This window comes from Ursus americanus, chromosome 16, assembly GCF_024610735.1.
Source record: "Ursus americanus isolate L20-20 chromosome 16, mUrsAme1.1.p, whole genome shotgun sequence".
NCBI lineage: Eukaryota > Metazoa > Chordata > Mammalia > Carnivora > Ursidae > Ursus > Ursus americanus.
The window spans coordinates 17,532,534-17,556,186 of record NC_142142.1 but is presented as its reverse complement, the minus strand read 5'-3'; the positions used below and the strand labels follow the sequence as shown (position 1 = coordinate 17,556,186).

The 23,653-nt window shown below is 41.9% G+C and overlaps 1 protein-coding gene across 9 annotated transcripts in view; it reads left to right on the top strand.

The window, feature by feature from the left end:
- Positions 1–23,653, top strand: part of DLG2 (discs large MAGUK scaffold protein 2) — an 857,148-nt gene that overhangs the window by 640,332 nt on the left and 193,163 nt on the right. Inside the window, exon 1 of one of the 9 annotated variants that reach the window (XM_087868198.1) lies at positions 20,353–20,469. The exons of the other annotated variants lie outside the window; for them this stretch is intronic. The gene's annotated coding sequence lies outside the window, so the exon portion shown is untranslated. Of the gene's footprint in view, positions 1–20,352; positions 20,470–23,653 lie in introns of those variants that run through there. 9 annotated transcript variants of the gene reach the window in all.

Genomic DNA, 23,653 nt, shown 5'->3' with positions numbered 1-23,653 from the left:
CCACTGGGGGGGTGGATTGAGGCATCATTCTGTTATCATTTTTAGGGCATTTGGGAAGAACTGCAGCTCCTTACCAGCAGCGTGCATTTGCGGTCCTTCCCTCACATCCTCTCCTGAGTATGTTTGTATGAACTACAGAAAAATTGCTTGGATTTAGCAAGCCTTATCTGTTAACTCTTTCTGCTCCAGCTCTGCAGACCTGAAGTCTTGTGAAAGGAGCTGCCTTCGTTAATGTTTATTGGTTCATGAAGCTCAGCCTAGTTAAGGGATGCTTTCAGTGTACTGAGGAGAGAGGAGGAGAGAGAGAGAGATGTCAGAGTGTCTCCAACCTCAGTTCAACACACAGGAATTAGAGCTTTCACTAGGTCCAGCCCAGCCAGATCGTGGCACAATTTAGAAGTGCAAGTTGACCTCGCTTCTTCTACCTCCTAGCATCTTTCTGCCCTAACAGACTCTGAATTCTCTCTTCCAAGGCTGCTGTCCAAATCCCCTACTTTACTTTCATAGGCAGTAGTGATGGCCACCATTTGTGGCTTGGTAGTGGATACTTGGCATTAATTATTTCAGTCCATGAGATAGGTCAAAATTCTACCTCTTTATAGATAAAGAAATTGAGATTCACAAAGGTTAAAAAAAATACCCACCATTGTTAAGTAGCAGAAAATATTTGAAACTGTATATGTCTGGACTACCTACCCTCCCTCCCCACCCCCAGTTTACATCATCTTCTTTTCTTTAAAGATTTTATTTATTTCTTTTATTTGGGTGGGGGAGGGGTAGTGGGAGAGGGAGAGAGAAAGGGAAAGAAACCCAAGCAGACTCCATGCTGAGCACATAGCCCCACACAGGGCTCAATCTCTTGATTCTGAGACCATGACCTGAGCCAAAACCAAGAATTGGATGCTCAACAGACTGAGCCACCCAGGCGCCCCTACATCTTCCTCTTTTTAAAAATATATATTTTAACCAATACTGACACTGTTAATCCTTTTGTACTAAAGGAGACTACCTTTTTAAGAGAAGATTTGCAAGCAAAATAGAAGTGGGGAGGTAGGGCAAGTCCTTATCTCAAGCCAACGTTGAATTTGCAAAGAAGGATAAGTTCCTGGCAAGATCAGGCAAGACACTCTTTCAGCAGGTATCTTTTCAGGGTGGTAAAGGTAAAGGTAGTACAAAATTATCTTTCCACCATAATAATATGGAGCACTCTGAAGGCAGTCCCTGGCAGGACCTTGCTAACTGTCTCTCAACTTCTTTAATTAGAAGCTGAGTTGTCAGACGCACCAAAGAACAGAAACTTTTTTTGTATACTCAGCCCTATGCAAAGGTGATGAACCTCCTGGCCCTCTCTGGCCCTACCTCTCAGGCTGGCTTATTCGTTCCCTGGACCTGTTCACACCATTCTCACTCCTCCTTACCAGTGTCTGAGCCCTCTTGTTGCTTTTGCCTTGAACGCCCTGTATGCATACCTGTTTTAAGCCTTGCATCAGGTATCACCTCCTCCATGAAGCCCCTTCATCATCCTTGTAGCACTCCCTCTTTATGCCCCAGTGTGCCTGGCACTCTCTTCTAGTGTGATATCCCCAGTGCCATATAACTTTCTTTTGTCCATCTCCCCTACTGGGCTGAGAACTTCCTGTGTACGCGGACTGTGTCTTATTCTTGAGTTTCCTTTGCCCAGCCCAAAGCTTGACCTGAAATGGTCCCTAATCAATGATAGTTTTGTGAATAGCTGACTGAATGGAAAAATAGATGATAATGATAAGGGCTAACATTTACTGAACATCTACTTTATCCCAGGCACTATGCTAAGCATCTTAAATACATTATCTCTTTTGATCCCCATAATATCCTAACAAGGCAGGTTATATTTATCTCTATTTTACTGATGGGAAAATTAAAGTTCAGCAAGGCTAAGTAACTTGCCTGAGGCTACTCAACTAATGATTGATGGAAATAGAATTTGTGCTCAAATCTATCTACTTTCTGGGCCACCATAGCTAACAATATGGCATCAACACACGGGTGCCTCATCACCATCTCCTGGACCCCTGCCTGCTTGCTCCTTTTATAGAACCTACTTAAAGGAAGCATCTAACCAAACCAAGACATCCCGTTGTGTGCTATTTCCCCAAGTGCCTGAAATGGTACTTTTCTGTGTTCCAAATGCTATGTGTTTTAATCCTAAAGGAACTAAGAATTAGAGTCCTTATTTTGTCAGCCACTTAGCATAACCCTGAGTAAAACAGGCAATAGTAGAACAGTTGTTTGGGTTACAATATCTGAATACTCATGATTCACTGTAATTTCCTACCATTTGTATCCGATTATTAAATCTTTTTCAGTGATGATGGAGCAAAAAACGTAGATTATTAATTTTGTGACTACCTAAAGGGTTGTCTTCAGAGCCAGTTTTTTATTTTCATTATTCTCATCGCATTGTGGCATTTCCAACTGATCCACTGAGGTGTAGGCTCTAAGGACATTAAAGCATTTTTAGCAACGCAGTGAAAGAAAGTCATGTTTCATTGGCATCTGCTCATCTTTTCCCATGTTTTGTTCTGAGGCATGCCTGTTTTGTTGGATTTTTTAAAGATTTTATTTATTTATTTGAGAGAGAGCACATGAAAAAGAAGGAGAGTACAGGCAGGGGGTAGGGGCAGAGAGGAGAGGGAGAAGCAGACTCCTTGCTGAGCAGGGAGCCCCACGTGAGCTCAATCACAGGACCTTGGGATATGGCCTGATCTGAAGGCAGATGCTTAACCGACTGAGCCACTCAAGCACCCAAGGTATGCCTGTTTTAAATCACTTCCAACTCTTGGAGTCATGGACAGATTTCGTTTGTGTTGGAGTTGAGTTCTGTACCTTTCCATACCCGTTAGTCCACTGGGTTATAGTTCCTGGGTGAAGGCTCCATCTTTGTTTCTGGATGGGCAGTTTGCCCTGGATCCCTGGGAGCAATGCTGCATGATTGAGAAGGAAATCAGGCCATTATGCTCCTTAAGCTTCAGTAAATGCCCCAGTAGCCAGCCTCCTGCGGACTTGTCTCGGCTCTTTGGGCCCCTGAGCAGCAAGTAGAGGCCAAGAAAGGGCTCCTTCCCACTCTCTTTCTCAAGAAGAGATAATAATCCCCACTAATGTGTACTTATTGCTTGCTATGTGTTAGGCCTCATGCTAAGCTCTTTAAATAGATTATTCTGGTTAGTCTTCAAAACAACCTTATGAGGTATGTTCTAATTGCTATCCTCATGCTATTATTTAAAATAATTTAAATGTTTGATTTTTCTAAGATATTTATTACAGTTTTTTTCCTCCTTTCTTCCCATCCACCACACTTAGGTAACCACTTTTTTTTTTTTTAGGTCTTTAGAGCATCTTTCCGGCAAATACCACAAACGGTGTACAGATACATACTTTTTTTTTCCTTTTACCCCCTTTGTTCCACAACATAGGGAGCATCCTATTCACTCTGTTCTGCACTATTCTTTTTTTTACTTATTGAAGCTCCTTGGAGATCTTTCTATGCCAATACATAGACAGCTTCTCTATTCTTTTTTACAAATACATGGTATTCCAATGTAAATTGTGCCATAATTTCAATTATCTCAATTTTAAAGATGGGACCCCAGTCCATAAGGTTAAATAACTGTCTTAAAGTCTAGAGAAGGACCACTGACATCTGACCCCAAGGTTCACAGAAATCTAGAAATGACTGACAAATCCAGGCCACAGAGCTCCTCCCTCCCTTTTTCCACAGTCCCATATACTGCTTCCTGTCATACTTCCTCCCTAAGGCTATGCTCTGAGTGCTGCCGGAATGGAGCACGTTGATTGGCTTTGTTTTCTTCTCTCTATCCTTTTCAACCAACTTGACATATTTGGGGTCCTATCCTTCTGTTCATGTCTACCTTTACTGTGACCTTTTACAGGTTTGCTCAGACATCTTTGGGAGTAGTTATTTGTGATAGGCCTTGGAAACGTGAGTTTGACTGCAGGGCCCAGCGTTTCTGATGTTTGTGTATATTCAAACATCTCTCTCCCTGCCCTACTGGACCTCTGTCTGCAGCCTGCCGTCTGACTGTCAAGGACTTGGCTCTCTCTAACGCAGCAAGAGGTTTTGATATTTTTGGGCATCAGTTAGCAGCCCTCTGCCTATCAGTTCAACTGCTCCCCGCTGTCTGGTTCTGAGCTCTTGGCTGCAGACCCCAACTTTACAACTACCTCGGGAAGGCAACACAAGTTGTAGTGAGGCTGAGGGAATCTAGTAAAGGCTGCCAGAACTTAGCACAAAGCAAAAACTCAGTAAAGATGATGATTATGATCCTATCACATAATTCTTTCAAAACCAGACAATCATTATTCCTATTTTATAGATGTGGAAATTGACATGCAGAAAGGTGTTTTTTCTGCCAGAGCTCACGTAGCCATTAAGTCACCGAGGTGAGATTCAAATCAAGGCCCTTGCAGTTTAGAGGTCTTTGTATTATATCATTAGATAGCATTCAGGAGAGACTCATATTACTAACTGGCACAGTAGAGCCCAGAGTTAATAAGGCACTGTACCTATATAGTTCAGATTCACTCACAAAATAATCGACTATGAGAAACGGTTCGTGATCAGCACAAGACTCTGCTGCCTTCTTCAGCACATTACAAGTCTATTAAAATGAAACACCCAGTCCCATTTCTGCACATCCATCATCCATATATTTGTTTCAGTCTCAGAAATGTTTGAAACAAGGTTTTTTTCAGGTAGTTTTGGAAAGAAAGATTCCCTTTCAGTAATCCTAATGATAACACTAATACTTGCCATACTCATTCTGTGCCAGGCACTGTGCTAAGCAGTTTATGTCTATTATCCCATGGACTCCCCGGAACAACCCTATGAGATAGGCACCTTTGTTTTCATTTACAGATGAGGATTGAGGCTTAGGTGTGGTGAAGAGGCTTATCCAAGTTGGTAACAGCTTAGTAAGTCTCAGAGGCCAGATGTCAACCTTGTGATCAAAACCCAGCCTGTGACCAAAGCCCCTATAAGAAATGGCTGTTTTACCATAGCTTCTTCTCCCCACTGGTAGGCAGTCTGGTGGCCGCCTCGCATCTGTAACAGGGTGCAGAGTCCGTGAGCCAAGCCTATCACAAGTCCTTTAGAATCATTTCTTACTGGTCAAAGATGCTAAATTACATGTCATGGTTCTTACCAGCTGGATCACAGTGCTCTGGGCCTCTCTGTTGAGGAAAAAATATAGCCATGTGATGCATGCTTTTTTTTTTTCTTTTTTAATCCCACTAGCACTGTTAGCACCTTTAATTTTTGTCAAAGTTTATTACATACGTTACCTCATTTGTCAAGTCGACACCTTTTCACGTCAGGCTGCTAGTGGAATCTCCTTCCATACCCCTACACACTCCATTTCTTTCTAAGCAAGGCCATTCCCAAGTATGGTCTTTCATGCCTGGTATTTAGAAACCACTTATTTTATTTAAGGGGTTGGGAGTTATTTCTCTTAAGGAGAGAGTTATTTCTCTTAAGGGTTTATTTCTCTTATTTCTCTTAAGGGGTTGGGAGTTATTTCTCTTAAGGAGGGCTTCCAAAACTGAACTCACCCTGGCTTAAAGAACCAAGTGTGGTCAATCAAAGCCTCTTAAAGCCAGTTAGATGCCATTTGCTTCCCAAGACTTTGGGAACATAGATCTGCTGCTTAAAGCCTTCTTTGAGTTGGTATTACAACAAGCCAGTTGCCTGTGGTTTGATTAATTACTCGTGACTTCTTACATAAAAGTAATTTTTCCTGAGTGAATTCTGTGGATAATTAAATGTCAAGTGTGTGTTATTATTTTAGAGCTAACTTCATTTTCTTTCTTTAACAAATAGTAACAATAGTAACAAATGTGATATTGTTCCCCTTATTTGAACTTTATTGAGCACCTAGTATATGCTAGGCGCTGTTCAAGGCACTTTGGGTTGGTTAGTAGAAAGAACCCAACTTTTTCTTATTTTTCCTCCCACAATACCAAATGTTATGAACAATGACCTGTGATTTCTTTGAGGGCAAAGAGCATGTCTTGTTCTTATATGGAACACCTGATAATAGGACCTCAGCATAGAAAGGCCTTCTTTGTTTAAAGTGAATGACTTCTTGCTTCATCTGCTTTCATAAAGGGAACTTTTAGTAGTCTTGGATCATAGAAAAGAGCCGTCATATGTCTGCTTGCTGTGACAAAGATCAAAGATGGACATTTGGTAAGATTCTCTATCTCCGAGCTCCCATAGTGCTTTGCAACTCTCGAAGAGCAATATCACTTCATCCATTTGTGACTGAGCTCCTTCATGTCAGGGACCCTGTCTTCTTCCTCTTTTTCCTTACTGTGGTAGATGTCATGCTCTGCACGTAGGCATTCAGTCAGTAGTTGTTGAACTGAATTAATCACAGGCTGCTTCGTTTCCCTCCCAGAGAGCAGAGACCACACCTTGATCATTTCCACTTCCATCTTATCTCTATCTGCACTGTGGCGCACATTCTGCACCTAAAGCTTGATCAGCAAACACTCATGGACTTCAGGTTTCATCCTTCATTTTGTTGAGTTCTTTATACTACCATTTTGTTTTTTTATAGCGAGACCCCTAGAAGTATGCATCAAGGAATTGATTTGCCCAAGGAATAAGAAGAAAGAAGCACATGAATAAAATACCTTCTCATCTACAACCATAAAATGTCTCCCTTTCACCTGACAGATTAGGAACAAGGTCCAAAAAGGGAAGGGCTCATCTAGGGTCACACAGAGATTATACCAAAGCTGGAATTAGAACCCAGATTTCATGACATCCAACCCAAATTTCTCTCTTAGCACCTGCCCTCTCCCTTTGTTTACATCCCTACTGTGGCCGCCGGAGACCAGGCCCCATCCCTCCCTCCTGGACTGTTGCACTTGCCTCCAGACTGTTCCCTGCTGCCTGCCTCAACACCTCCAGCCCAGCCTCCACATGGTTGCCACGGTGATATCCTAAAGTACAAATCACATCTTGTTTACTCTGTTGTGTAAAGTCCTTTAAGTGTTCCCACCACATGTGGGATAGAGTCCACACTCTTTCACAAGACCCACAGGGCAGGGAAGGATCATCTCCTGAACCCCAGGCCTGCCTTTCGTTTCTCTCCCCCAGGATCCTATTTCCCAGCTGCGTTCAAGTGTCTACAGGGACACTATACATGGCCGCCCCCATTCTTCCTGCTCTCTCTGCCTAGACCATCATCTCAATCTCTCTTCTTGGTAGACAGCAGCTTCTAGTATCGTCTACGCAGACAGGCAAGGGGCTCCTTTGCTGAACCACCATCTCTGTCCTCTACCCCTCCCCCTCCCACACTCCCTCTATCTTTAGAGCTGATCACTAAACACCTCGTGTTCCCCCTTCTACCCTAATGGCTAAAACACATCTTTCACTTACGTTTTGAATACATCTCTCTCCTAGGAGGCCATGAACTCCTTAAGGACAGGGGCTGAGTCTTATTCATATTTGTGTTCCCAGAACCTGGCAGTAGGTCAGGCATATAATAGACACTCCATTACACAGCTGCTGACTCTCTGGAATAAATATAACTTCCATAACCCTTCACAGTGAATTAACTCAACTTATGGTTTTCTTTAAATTAAGCCTCACATGGGATGATAGTTGAATTATGTAAGGCTTAAAGGAAGGAGAATATATTTAAAGAATAGCAGCACTTGGAAATGCCTTGCTTTTATAGGTGGTGAACAAGTATTTCATAGCAACCATAGGATAATGTATCAGCATATTGGTAATACAGAGTGGCCAGCGGGCCACTGAATATCTCGGTGGAGCTGTTCATAACTGCCTTCCCACTGCTTCTCTTTCCAGTCCCTGGTTTGCTGAAAGGAGTCAGTGTGGTTACCTGTTAAGTGAAGAGAGGTTGGGTCACATTCAGATCTTTCATCAGGGAATAGATTTTCAGCTACTTTTCCAGCTCAATTGTTAAACTCATTCCGCCTGATTTACCAATTGCTGAATTGTTCATTTGTTTATTTATTTATGATGTGAGTCCCCTGGGCTTCAGAACTAGTTTCAAAATGCTACTGCTCCATCTGGTTTAAATAGAGCATACTAAGAAGAAATGAGAGAAACAATGGGACTCTGAGGTTGAGGGAAGAAAAGACACTGCCTGGCAAACAGGAAGCAGGGAGAAATTCATATCCTTTTCTCTTTATGATTTTTGCTGGGGAAGGGAAGCTATTTTCAGCAAGAAGACGTGCTTTCAATCTAGAAGTTCACACTTTTACCTGCAATGATCTGATATTCAAAATCCATGAGGTCTGAGCCCGTGAAGGACTTTATGAATCATGTTGAGGCAGGCTAGTCTCTGGAGCCTGGGACAATAGCCTTTGTTCTTCCTTTTCCTGTCAGTTTCATTATTCTCTCAGGGCCCTTCCTAGGCCTGAGTGCAAGCAGCCTTGTAGGACATTCTGCCTGTGGAATGAGCCAGGGTGGGCCTCTTGGCTTTGCGCGTCCTGGATGCCCCAGCAGAAGTGCCATTCCCCTTGATGAATGTGTGTTATGTGCACAGAGCCAGGAAGGATATGGTAGTTAGAGATGGGAGCTTTTGGCATCTTTCAGGTCCCAGTTAGAGTCCCAGCTTTGCTGCTTGCCGTCTGAATGATCATGGGGATGCCGCTTTGCTTAACATCTCTGAGCCTCAGTTTCCTTATCTCATAAGAGCGGCTAACTTTTAATAATGCTTATATAATAAGCTTGTTCAAAAGATTGAACAAACTCTATGAAAGAAATTCACAGTAAATACTCTAGAGCCATTAACTGTTTTTATAAGACCTGGATGTATTTTCACTCTACACAAGCACTGGTCGGCACAGTATCCCCCATGAGAAAGTGTGGGAAGGCATCCTTGGCCCCATTTGGCAGGGGGGAGGGGCTCATAAACCTGAGACACCCCCCCCCCAACTGTAATCGTTCCCTCTCCACTCTGCCACCTTTCGGTTGTGGTGGCATATCGTCCGTTCACCTTTTCCACAGCATGACTCAGAGCTTTTCCTTCTGACAGCCAGTCTTCTGAACGAGAGACAATAACAATCAAATATTTTGGCGTTATTCACAGGAGAGCTAATAGTTCTCTTTGCTTTCTGCATTTAGAAAATGAAGACTACTGTTTTAGAATGCACCGAGCAAGGATGGTACATAATCCGAGCGGGTCACAATATTTGATTTATATTGTTTTCCCTTTTTATCGAAGAGGAAGAGGATGGGGTACATGTCCTCCACAAAGGGGAGCAGGACAGAAGTGCAGAGCGGCAGGCATGGGGCTGATGTGAGTTTTCTCCACACCCTACTGATGCTCCTGGTCTGATTGCATGTTGCCTGCTGTTGTTCATTTGGCCCTTCCTGAGAGGACTGGAGGGCAGAACAAGGACTCAGGGTTTCCCCAAGTGGTGAAAGCTATTTAGAAGCTACATACCCTCCTCAGACTGTCCACTGACTATTTGATGGTATTGAAGAAATGGTTGTATTTGCCAGACCTTTGCTGTAGGCCCTCAGGACCCCAGACCCAGCATGGTCTGCCAGTCCACGGTCAATTTATTTCAGACGATTTGGAAGAGTTAAAACTATAACAGTAATATATTAGGTACAGTATTAGCTCTTGTAACAATAAAATCTCAAAATGAATAATGGTTTATACACAACAGAAGTTTATTTTCTCTTTCATGAAGTCCAAAACTTGTTTGAACTTTTCTCTGGGCAGCAGTTCAGAGATGTTTTCTATGCCATGTGTGGTTCCTCCATCTTTAACAAGCGGCTTCCAAGGTCAAGGATTCATTTGCATCAAGCTGGTGGGAGAGAAAGAGGATGTGAAGGCTTGCAGGGGGAATGTTTCTACCGGCCAGGCCCATTCCGTCTCATTGGCCAGAACTCACATTCCCTTGGCCAGAACTCAGACATATGGCCACACTTAACTTCTAGGCGGGGTCTAGTTTCATGTTCTGGGAGAAGAGGAGCTGATTTTGGTGAACTAGTCAGTCTCTACCACCAAACGATAATGATAAAAACTCACACTTATAAAGCATTTTCTTTGTGCCAGGCATTGTGTTAGCACTCTATATTATTTTTAAATTTCATATACTATATGACTCGACAATCTCAAGTATACAATTCATTGGGGTTTTTTGTATATTCACAGAGTTGTGCAACCATCACCACAATCAGTTTTCAGTCATTGTCAACACCCTAGAAACAAACCCGTATCCATTAGCAGTCAGTACTTACTTCCTCCCAATCCCCTCCCCAGCCTGAGGGAACCACCAATATACTTTCTGTCTATATAGACTTGCCTATTCTGAACATTTCATATACACAGAATACCTACATTCTTTTATATGATCCTCACAACAATTCTACAAGGTAGGCACATTGTTATTCCCATTTTACAGATTAACAGGGGATCAAGTTGCCTAAATGATTTGCTAATAAGTTTAAACCCTGTCCCTCACCGAATGCCATCATTCTGGGCTGTTCCCAAGTATAAAGAAGAATTATGCCATGATTTGGAGGGAAAGAGTAGAAGGGGTGTTTGTTTGCTTTTAATGACCATCATAGCAAAAAGCTGATTTCTTCATGGATGGCTCGTTTACTGAAGTGACAGGCATTTAGGAGTCGGAGAGCTCTGAGATTGAAGTCCAGACCTACCACTTCACCAGTGTATACAAAGTATATGCTCCTTAATGCCTCTCAAGTCTTAGTGTTCTTATCTCTAAAACAGGAATAATGTATCTCTGTTTGCTGGGAGGATTCCGTGAGATTAACCTATGCGAAAGCTGTTCCCACCACTTTACACAGTTGATGACTTGCCAGTGTTGTTTCTGCTTAGAAGTGAGATTCTGGCTATAATTGGGTGGCCACAGAAATTATGTTAATGTATCTGAGCCTCCAGGATACTGTCCAGGGAGAAGTTTTTGTGACTTGCATTTTGTAGTATCCAGATTACAACCCAGAAGTGGCTGAGACCCTAGGAGGATCTGGCACAATGAGGGTTGGAAAAATGGGACATATTCTCCAGGATAGAAAAACAATGTGCAGAGTCTCCTCTGTCAACTTCTGATCTCAGCTGGGCAGAGCCGCTTGTTATAGGCACCTGGAAAGAACCAGCCGAGCCAGTGTAAGTTGGAAGTTCCTTGGGAAAGAAGATAAGCTGGCTGAGTTTCTGTAGGCAGAGAGCCAGTAATGAGGTTTCCAGCTTTCCATCACATGCCCTTTTCATCACTTTCAGCTCAGTCAGAGACGGCAAAGTCTCATATTCGGGGACCAAGTGTATATTTGAGAGACTCAAGGAGGTAGTTATAAAGGAGTGAATTGTGCTTTTGTTCCATTGACCCGTTCCCCACTCTACTCTGTTCTTAGCCATCACAATAGTAAAATCTAGGCGTGAGAGCACAGAGAAGACAGTGGGGGAAATTATATTGGTGGTGGCTGGCTCAGTCGTAGAGCCAGAGAGATCATCAGAGAGAAAAGGCCTGAACTCCGGGTAGGATTATGGACATACTTCAACCTTAAAAATATGCCTTAGAAGCCTCTGGTTCTGCCGTTTCCTCATTGCAGGGACAAGTGACTTATTCTCTCTGAGCCTCCATTTCCATATAGGATTGTTATCTGGACAACCATGCAAGCCGCCACCTGCATAATTCCAGGTGACTCCATTCATATACGCTAGGGGTCAGCATACTGTAAACATGTAAAGGGCCAGATACTAAATATTTTAGTTTTTATGGGCATATGATCTCTATTGCAACTAATCAACTCTGCTATTGTCATGTAAAAGCAGCCAGAGATAGTATATAAACGAATGGGTATGGCTATGTTCCAATAAAGCTTTATTTATAGGCCCTGAAATTTGAATACTGTATAATTTTCATGTGCCTCAAAGCATTATTCTTCCTTTGATTTTTTTTTCCAGCCAATTAAAATGTGAAAACCGTTCTTGGCTTACAGAGTGTACAAAACCAGACAGTGGGCCAGATTTGGTCTGCAGGCCATGGTTTGCAGACTTCCAACGTGCGCTCAAGTATGTTTATTACCCTCTAGAGAGATGCAGTGTGGTGCCCTGATCATTGTAAGGGCAAAATAAGAAAATACACCTGAAGCGATTAGCCTTGTATCCGCCCCTTATAAGTGACCAGCAAATAGTCATTATTACGATTAGCCCCTTTGTCAAAAAAAGGAATCTGTTTACTCTCTACTTGTCATGGACATTTCGGAAGGGAGGCAGTTACATTTGGTTGCCTACCATTTCTACTATAATAAACTTTTACTATTATTTAAATATATATTAACATTAAAAATATAAAACTCGTTTGGACAGGTAGTGGCATTAGTAAGCCAAACTGTTTTTGGTTTTTTTGGTTTTCGGTCTTGTCTTTTCTTCCTAATGCCCCAGTGTTGCGTCTTCAACTTCTAAATGTGTCTTTAGTACTTGGTCTGTGCTGCAAGCTACTCTATGAAAAATGAGATTAGATCTTTTCTCTCTAGGAGCTCTTAGTATTCTCCAAAGTGAGTATATATATCCTGAGAGTATCAAGATGACAACCCTTCTCTTTATATAAATTTTTCATCTCAGCCTTTAAATTTCTATTCTCATATAGGTTTTATAATGTACATACTGTGCCATAGCACAATGGTCGTACATCCTACAGTATGTAAATATATAAGTATTTAGATAATGAGGGTATGAGCTCAAAAAATTTTAAATGATGATGTCAGCAACCAAACTTTTAAGGCATCTGGTCTAGGAGGAAGTAAAAAGTATCCCAGTAGAAAACAAGAGTTGGTATGACTGATGCAGGTTCTTATTCATAATGACACAGTGTTTTTAAGATATGAATTAAGATTTACTCTGGTGTCTACTTTGTGGCAAGTAGGTAGCAAGCCATTTTACATTTTTAATTTTGTAATAACAAACAGCTATATGAAATAGGTTCTACTATCCCCATTTTATAGATGATGAACCAAGAATCAATTTGGAGAAGTTAAGCAACTTGCAAAGGTCAGCTTGAATGAATCAGGACTGTCTAACTATAAAGTATGACATTTTCCACTTCAGCCTTCATTACATTGAAGAAGTTCATGAAAAAGGAACCATCATTCTTTGGCATTCCTAAACTCCGAAGTTAGTTGCTTTCCCATTACATGTTCTTAGGTTATTGAGTGGTAAATAGATAAAATTCCACTCCATCATCAATTTCTTGCCCCTACCCCCACCCAGAACCTTTGTGTATCACATCCTTCTCACTCTGAATGCAATCTCCTTAATTGGATATCTCCTAGTTATCCGTCAAAATTCAGCTTACACATCACCTCTTCCAGGAAGCCTTCCTGACTTTACTCCCCCCCAAACAAAACTAAATTGAATGCTTTTCCTCTAGGCATCTATAGAACTTTAATGAAAGACCTTATAAAATAAACTATGTGCTGTATAGTTAGCTCTTCTCCCTAGAATGGGAGTCCAGGGAACAGAAAATCTGACCTTGATTGTATTGTTCTTCTGACATCCAACATAATAGTACAGTGCCTGCAACATACTAGGCCCTCCCTAAATACTCATGGAATGAAGGAATTCCTTCTTCATTGATTTGGAGTCTGACATAACTATGGCAAAGAAATGGGTTGAAGTTTGTCTTTACCAAAGTTTCCTAGGCTAAGACAAATTAGTGGATATAAATTAGATTATAGGGGACCAGATAATGGAAAAACAAAGCAGTCCATGTGTATGAAGGCTTTTTCCTTCTGGGTTTCTCAGAGGATCCTAAAGAGGATGCATGGACTTGAATCAACCAAATTTATATTAAAATGTATCTAATTTATCAATATATAACAATTTATATATATATGTATAAGCATATATATGTTCATGTGTATGCACATATATAAGCCCACACATATTCATGAGCATGAATCCATAAAAATAGACACCACAATTTTTATAAGCTGTCTATTGGATCACAGCATGATCAGCAAAAGGATAAATATCATTAAAACTCTCCAGGTTGCCTGTTCCTGCAGAGTCATCCAGTTGCTTTAAATCTCCTATGGTCATAAAGCTACTTCCCTCTTTACCTCTTTCTTTAAAGGGAACTAGCATTACTGAGAGCTTTTGCAATGTTATAGATATGCAACAGAGGTGATCTCATTTAATCCTCAGATGTTTGCACAAACCCAGAGGTCCTGAACCCAAAGAAAATCAAAAGCAAGTCAAGAATTTTGCTGAAATTGAAAATGCTCACTAAGAAAGCAGGAAGAAGAAGGGTGAGAAGACTAAGAAAAAATCTGAATTATGTTAATTTCAGTTACAAATGAATATCGTTAAATTCAGTTATATAAATGTGTTGCATGGGATTATACCAAATTAATTTATTGGTGATAAAGTGATGAGAGTGTGACCATTAGCATAGATTTTTTTTTTTATCAGAGCAGGGAGGGGCCTTTTCAGTTGATTTAGAGGAGAGCTTTCTTCCCACCACCAAATGTTGCTACATGTGAAGGGATTTCTTACTCGTTGAAAGGGGATAGTATTGGAACAGTTGTCCCCAGACTTTTATAATTCATAGACCAGAAACATTTCAGAACAAACTTTTATAGGCCAACAGAATTGCCAGCTTGTCTTGCCAATAAAATGAAGAACATGGAAAAAACCAAAGCAAACACGATTTAAAAACTAAGATCTGTTCTCACCATCATTTCAGAAATACAAGGACAACTTCACAGCAAAAACAATGGGAAGAAAAACAAAGAGTAGGAAGGACGTAATCTCATAATAAAGGAAGGTCATTTTAGCTTGATGAAAATCACCACACCCTGCTTACTCTTCTCATTCTGCTCTGGAGAGGAGGGTCAGGGACCAGCCTCTAGGGACTATTGCCTCTGCTATGCCTAGGTTTGAAGTCATGCACATCCCAATTTAAGTTCAGGCCCTACAAGTTCCTAGCTGTGATAGCTGGAGCAGGTTACTCTGCTTTCCTGAGCTGCGATTTCCTCCCATGTCAGATGAGGATTATATCTGACTGACTGTATTAATTTCCTAGGGCTGCTATAACAAAGTATTACAGTCTAGGTGGCTTACCACATCAGAAATGTATTGTCTCATGGTTCTGGATCCCAGAAGTCTGAAATCAGGAGTCAGCAGAGCCGTGCTCCCACTGAAAGTGCTAGAAGAGGATCTGTCTCAGGCCTCTCTCCTAGCTTCTGGACTCCCTGTGGTTTTAGTAGCATGACTCCAGTCTTCACGTAGTGTTCTTACTGTGCACACACCTGTGTCCAAATTTCCCCCTTTTATAAGGACACTAGTCTTATTGGATTAGAGACCCACTCTAGTCCAGTAGGAGGACTTCTTAACTAATTACATCTGACACAATCCTTCTTCCAAATAACATCACACTCTGAGGTATTGGGGGGTTAGGACTCTACCATACAAGTTTTGGGGGGATACAAGTTTACTCATAGCACTGACCAATCTCATGGAATTGTATCAAAGCCATTCACAGGACAGGCTGAATACTTTGTAAAGTACCAGAGCAATGTAAGGGTTTGTTTTTCCTAAGAAAGTTTATAATTGAAGAATTTTTGATTTAGGGACAGGAAGCAATTTGCACAAGGATATATAACTAAGAAATAGTGAAGATAGGACTTTGAGCATATCCATTTAATAAATATTTTTTAAAGATTTTATTTATTCATTTGTCAGAGAGAGAGAGAGTGTGCATGAGCATAAGCAGGGGGAATGGCAGGCAGAGGGAGAAGGCTCCCTGCTGAGCAAGGAGCCTGATGTGAGACTCCATCCCAGGACCCTGGGGTCATGCCCTCAGCCAAAGGCAGATGCTTAACCGGTGGAGGCACCCCAGGTGTCCCTAATTAATATTTTAAATACCTGTTACGTGGCAGGCCCTGTTCTAGTGCTAGAGATTCAGCCTTGAACAAAATAGACCAAGGCCTTGACCTCATGGAGCTTACATTCTAGTGTGTGGGGGGGAATAAATGTTAATGAAATAAACAAGTAAATATATAGCATACACTGAAGTAGAGGTAAGTACTCTAAATAAAAATAAAGTCCAAAAAGGGAGTAGCAAATAGTGGGGGACTGGAAGATGCCATTCTGTATAGGATGTCAAAGAGCTCTTCTCTGAGGAAATGTGTGAAAAATCCTTCCTGACTGCGGTGAAGGAGCCAGTCCTAAGTGAAAGGGGAGCCGCTGAGGGAGGTGAGCGGGGAGTGTGGTTTCTGATTTTTGTTTTAAAAGAATCACTCTGGCTGCTGTGTGGACAGTAATTTGAAACGAGACAAGAGTCAAGTAAAGAAACCAGTAGGAGGTGATTGCAGAGATCCATGTGAGAGTTGGTGGTGGTATAGACTGGGGATAAGGGCAGAGATGGAGGAGAGATTTGGGATATATTTGGAAGACAGAATTAACAGCATTTGCTGATGAATAAGATGTGGGATATAAGATAAAAAGAAGAGTCAAGAACGACTGACAGGTTTTTGGCCACAGCAACTAGGTGAATGATTATGCTGTTTATTGAAACATATTGGGGGGTACACCAGATTTAGGAGAAGAAACCACAGCTTGGTTTTGGACATATGAAAAGCCTAGCAGATGGTCAAATGGAGATTCTCAGATGTGGTATGCAACTGGGTGTAAAAATCTGGAGTTCAGGGCATAGTTGGGGACTAGTGGTAGGTAGTCTTTAGGTGGCATTTAAGCCTTGACTGAGTACAACTGGAGGGATCTAATGATGAGCCCTGGGGCACTGTATAAATTTGGAAGATCAGGAGAAGGACCCAGCAGGAGAGACTTAGAAGGATGAGTTTGGTGAGGCCAGAGGGAAACCAAGGGGGTCTCAGGAACCAAGTAAGGAAGGGGGTTGATCCTGGGTACTTGTAACTAAGTCTGCCAAAAGGGTGGGACAAGATCAAGTACACGGGACTACCTGACCATTGGTTTTGTTAGTGTGCAGGTCATTACCTAATAAAAGCAACTCTGGTGGGATTTTGAGGGTAAATTAAGTCAGTTAAGGAGAGAATAGGATAGGAGGAAGTAAAAACAATGAAAACAGACACATATTTTGTGTTATCTGCTACCTCAATTTCTTGGAAGCAGGAGATGTAACAGTTCCGAGTGGGCTCTGAGATCTTAGACTGGTCATGATTCTGACTGTGCCATTTATCAAGTCACCTAACCTCTCCAGCCACACTGTCCTCATCTACAAAGTAGGGATAATAGTATAATCCATTTGAAAATGCTGTGAGGGTTAAATGAGATAAACAGTAAAGTTTGACACCTTGCTAGCCCATAATAAGTGCTCGGTAAATATTAGAACTTTACTAATGTCAGCCAAGTACTGGTATAGTTTCAAGGCCCCACATAGTTTGTTGTATCTGGGAGCAATTGGTAGTATGAGGGGATAATTATGACAGAGTACATGCTATTGTATGAGGGCGCCTGGGTGGCTCAGTCAGTTAAGCATCTGCCTTTGACTCAGGTCGTGAGCCCAGGGTCCTGGGACTGAGCCCTGCACCCCGCTCCCCACTCAGCAGGGAGTCTGCTGCTCCCTCTGCCCCTCCCCCTGCTCATCATTCTCTCTCTCTTAAATAAATAAAATCTTAAAAAAAAGAACATATGTTATGATTATCTTTGACATGGGAACAGAGCAGTGTGTTATAATGTAAGAACTATAAACTCATCTATATTAATTTTCCATGGGGTGTATCATGGTGGAATAGTCAGGCAATGCAGGGCTATAGACAAAGAAATGGCTCTGGCAGGAATTTTTGGAGATCATGGCAGATGAAGGATCTGGAAATCATGGAAAGACTTAGAATAGACCAGACCTCATCAGGCCATAGGGTGGATAACAGACACATCAATATGTGGGAAATAACCATTTATCTTGTAAGCATAGTTATCACTTACTTACTCTTTGCTACACATGGTGTTTACACCTGGCCTTTCTAACCATTTAGAAACTCAGGTCCCTCTCTCCCAACCCCTAATATGTTGCATACCTCTGTTCCTACAGTGCCACAATTAGGTATGGTCACGAAAGAGGGGGGTACCTCATCCATGCATATCCCAGACCCCCTAGTAAGATGCATATAGGGAAAAATAAACAAGGAGGGGATAGTCTATATGTGAACAAATTAACTTGGCCCCTGAGTCCTTCTCTAGAAACACAGAGCTAAGAAAATCTCTCCTGTTTAAATCTGCATAGCCTGGAACATTGTAGCATCACCTTGTCCCATAGAGGGTTACCACTGATGTCCCTCAAAGAATGTTGATTGCATACAGTGAAGATAGCAGTTTCTTAAGTGGATGGATGACTTCATCAGATTGAGAGCTCACAGGTGGCCAAATGCTAGGGTATATTGACTTAGGACAGGAGTTTGCAGTGGAGCCTTCAAGAAAGAGATGCCTATCCCCTTGCCTTAATGGCAGTAGAGGGATAGCTGTGTGCAAAAATTCACTGTCATGATGAATTTTGTGACAGGTGCTTGTTTGAAACAGGTGAAGTAAGCTTAGATGGTCTCACTGTGAACAGCAAACAACTGTAAATATGTTTTCCTAGGCTGGTGAGTTCATTTGACTAATGGTAGAAGTGGAGTAGAGAGAAGCTACTGAGCTGAACAGGCAACCGAGAGCAGAGCCCCAGGCCTGCCATTCTCTGGCAGAGAGCCCATGTATTCCTGGTGACATTCTGCCATCTAGATGACGGACGTCTTCACAGGCAGGCAGATGGGAAGACTCCTTGGCAAACACAACTGACATTTTAAGAGACAGTTTAAAGGGAAAGTGAGGCAGAAATCCATTTTCCAAAAAGAAGTATGCCAAGAAAAATAGCAGTTTAGGATTATGCACACTCTAAGTCAGGCACCATACTTTCTTGATATGGTTTACTTCATCTTGCAAGGTTAGAATTAGCAAGCCCATTTTATAGATAAAGCAACCCATTTTACAGTGAATTAGTGGCAAAACAAGGGTTTAAACACAAGTCTGTTTGGTTCCAAAACCTATGATCTCTTTCTAATGTCTACCAGAGGCCATAGTAAATAAATCTGGTCCTGTTGCTCGTCTGCTTCTGACAGTTAAATAGGAAACACTGCTTGGGGAGGGATGATAGCTTTAAGAGTGTGGGCTCTGCAACCAGGTTGCCTGGAGTTGATTCTAGCCCTGCCACTGAGCAACTGTGATCCCACTTGGATTTGTTCACCTCTCTGAATCTCAGTTTTCTCGTCTGTCACATGCTGTTCATGATAGATAATACCTACCTCTTCGGGATGTTTTGAAGATTAAGTGTGTCTAAGCACCTAAAACACTCCTGACACGTAAGAAGGGCTCAGTCGTAGCTCTTCTTATTATCAAAAAACGTGTTTTCTAGTGTTGATATTCAATGAACACAAAAAGATTGTACTGACCTTGTCAGAGAGGACACGAGCAGCTCAGGCACTACTCTGCTCCTCCCCGCAGCTCGCCTAATAATGATTTGGGGTCAGTCAATCATACTGTTACTGGTTTCTGCATGTCTCCTGATACCCAGGGCTTCCATGCTCTAGAGGTAGCATAGTAGGATAGAACAACACTGTTCTTGACGTTGGAAGACCTGGGTTAGGGTTCAGGCTCACATCACGCTTGGAAACTGTGGAATCTGGACAAGTCCCTTTATCTTTCTTGCTATGGGCTCCTCATCTGCACAGCGAGGAGGTTGAACTCCCTCATGGCCAGGGTTCCTTGAACCCCTGGATTCTGTTGAACATCCAGCAAAGTCACTCAACTTCCCTGAGCCCTGGCGGCTCATTTGTATTGTAGTGCTACACCTCTCCTGGTTGCTGAGAGGCTCAGAGAGAGCGAAAGTGTCTGGTACACTGTGACATGCTCTGCAAACATGAGCGCTGATCTTTACGGAACTATGATGAGAATTAACCCTGAATACTATGGCCCTCTAGGCATATGTTTGAGATGCAGGGGCTTTTTGCATTTTGCCATCTTTCCTACCCCCCACTGGGTTGGGTGGATCCACCTTAACAAGGTGTGGGGGAAAACAAGTGGAGGATGGGGGTGCAGGACTGATGGTGGGAAAGCATCTTATTGGTTAATGCTGGTACATCCCAAGCACCAATTACTGTCACTGCTCCTAAAGCTGATACATTTATCAGGATGAGTTACAAGGAAATATATGTACCCAGGGAACGAGAATGCTGCCTGGTCACCCCCTGTGATGTAAAATATAAAAGTCTAGGAGGGGCTGTTTTATAATTCATCAGGTTTCGCTAGTGAGTTCCGTCGGAGTCTTAGTTATAAAGGCAAGTGTGAACCGGACGGCAGACAGGAGAACCTGGCACCAAGGAGACGGAGAAGCTGCCTGTGGTGCCTCTTGCCTCCTCCCTGCTTTGTTCCAATCATTTTGTGCTCGGTAAGTTCCCTGGCTTTGCAGCTAATCGTTGTTGTTGAATAAGCTTGGCAAATGAATCTGTAGTTTGGAATATGCACTTGCTGTCAGAAGTGTGTGTCAGTGTTTGGGCTTCTGACAAATTCCACAGTTCCCTTTAATGAGCAAAATAGCTTAAAAGATGAAACAAAACCCGACAAATCAATTATTCACCTTGATCCTTGGAAGGCTGCTTTCTTTGGTTGCTAAAGTTTCTCAGGTTTCATTCTGTCAGTTTCATTTGTTGGAGGAGCTTTGAAAAGAACAAGTCTCTTTGTCACAAAATTGTTTTTCTTAGCTGCCAAAAGGAGGTATGTACAGGGTGGCTTGTCCATCCCCACCCCCAGCTTACTCTCCCCAGCAATCGGTAAATCTTAAAACAGACCGTTTGCCTGGTAACCAGCTCCAACAGAGCTGAACCTGTGCGAGGCAAGATTCAAATTGCAATCTTTTGTGTGAGCAGAACTGAGGGGCTGTGAATAATTGTCATTGTGGAGATGATTGTGAAACTCGGTATGGTGGTTGTCCCTGTGTTTTGCCGGGATGGGATCAGAATCCGGAGGAGATTTGCATTTGGCATGCCTGTTGATGATGTGGAAAGGGAGTGAAAGAGAAGCCTGGTTCATTCGGAGAGAGCTGTACAACACACCCGTAGGACAAACAAATGCACACGGCATGACTGTTGAATTTGCGTAACTTGTAATTGTTTTCTCTAGTTTCCTATTCCCATTAAGAATTACCTGAAGCTGCGTGTTGATCCTGGACTGAGAATGCTCCAGGTCCTCGTCCTGGGTCCTGGCAAGGGGCAGGGTGAGCGCTAACTCCTGGTCAGCTAGCCATAGGAAGTCATTTCCTCCCCCGAAGGAAAGAAGCGAAAGCTGTACCTTCCCGGACTCCTTTCTCCTTTCTGCTGTGTTCTTTCGCCTCTGTCCAAATCTCATGGAAACCAACAGCTTGACGTACTTTTTTTTTTTTTTTTGCAGTAGCAGATTTAACTGTGGTGTCATATGGCATATTATATATGGAGAGGAATAGCAAGACATTTTTCTGAATGTTTAAGTGTGTCTGGCTTGTTGACATTTGCTTTATTTCACCAGCAAGGAACTACTGTCTTCTGAACCCGTACATGTTTGTCTGTCCGAAGTGTTTACCTTACGCATAATTGCACTTTCTCTTCAGATGTAGAATCTATAGATCTGACAGGAACATCCTCTTTATCCTCAAGGAAACAACTTGTTTTAGCATCTCTTTGAAAAGAGTGGATGCATTTATTTTTCACCAGGGGCTTAGATTGTTCTTTGCTTTTTCCTGATAAAAATTTTGGTCATCAGTACTGCTATGCTTCCGATAAAGTTATTTCTCCTTTCCTAGTATACTTCTGATTGTGCCAAAACTTGGCAGATTTGGAATGTGGAATATATCTTTTTGCAGGAACACATTTTTCAGGCATATTTCTTTTGTCCATAAATAGCTTTTCCATATTTTCCATTTCTCTGAAGAAGTTCTGTTTAAAAGACCGGAGGAGTGATGTATTGTGGTTGGCACTTAGGGGTGTGTAACCTGAGACTTGGTTTCTAATCTACAAACGGCTGCCCCACATGGGGTCTGTAAAATGTCTTTTCCGTCTTAGGTTCAGCTCAAAGCCTCTGGGCTCCAGCACTAATGATTAAGGTAGCAAATTCAGCAAATCATTGCAGGTATAAACAAACATCTGCATCTGATGGTCTGACCAGCCTGTGAGACTTTGTAAAGCTCGGGACACACAGCTGAAGGTTCCTGAAAATGTTAATATTTTTTAATGCCAAGAATAATATAGTTGTAAAGTACTTGTGCGATGTATTGTACATTGGATTTTATTGTGCCACATTTTTTTAAATTGTACTCCGGAGCCCATGGTTTATTTTGTGGCAATATCTGGGTTTTGATCCAGCCTGGTTTTATCAAGAAATAAACCGATGTACCGATCTCAGTAAACTGAGTTTCTTCTTATTTGGTGGTAGTTTTTTTATCTTCTCCACCCACCAAGAATAAGATCTATTTATAGCAACAAAAGAAAATTTAGCATGAGTTATTCTCAATTAAATTTGCAGCAAAACAAACATGAACTGCGACAGGAACCTTCTGAGAGAGCACATACACACAAAAACACGTCTCTCAACAAAGGATTAAAAGCCAAAGAGGCATTAACATTTTGCCTACGTGACATATATCATTTTCTTTGAGAGAGGTTGGGAAGGGTGAAAGGGGGAGAGGTTTAAAGGAGCTGTTCGGAGCCTGACTTCAGCCGACTTCAGTGGGGTGGGAATGAAAAGGGTGGGGGCTTTGTGCGGCCATGGTCTGCACCTCACTCTACTTATCTGTCAATGGGGGAGGGGAGACTTAGGAAGATTACTGCAGAGAGATGTTGTATGTAAAGCAAATGGTACACTGTGTGGTAAAAAGGAGACCCAATAAAAGGTAGTTGTTCTTGTTATGAGTCAGATTTTGCAAAATATGTTAACAAAGTCTGATGTTGGTTTTGAGAAAACTGTATACAGTAAATAGGAAGGTTTTAAAAATTTTTCTTGTTAGTAAGATATAGTTCTTATAACTAGATAATCTGGTTTTGTTTTTGTTTTGGAAACCCAGTAAAGATGGAGTTATTACCTTTCAGTGTACTTTTTTTTTTTTTTAATGATTTTTTATTATATTATGTTAGTCACCATACAGTACATCCCCGGTTTCCGATGTAAGGCTCGATGATTCATTAGTTGTGTATAACACCCAGTGCACCATGCAATACGTGCCCTCCTTACTACCCATCACCGGTCTATCCCATTCCCCCACCCCCCTCCCCTCTGAAGTCCTCAGTTTGTTTCTCATAGTCCATAGTCTCTCATGTTTCATTCCCCCTTCTGATTACCCCCCCCCTTTCTTTATCCCTTTCTTCCCCTACTGATCATCCTAGTTCTTATGTTCCATAGATGAGAGAAATCATATGATAGTTGTCTTTCTCTGCTTGACTTATTTCACTTAGCATTATCTCCTCCAGTGCTGTCCATGTTGTAGCAAATGTTGAGAACTCGTTCTTTCTGATAGCTGAGTAATATTCCATTGTATATATGGACCACAACTTCTTAATCCAGTCATCTGTTGAAGGGCATCTCGGTTCCTTCCACGATTTAGCTAT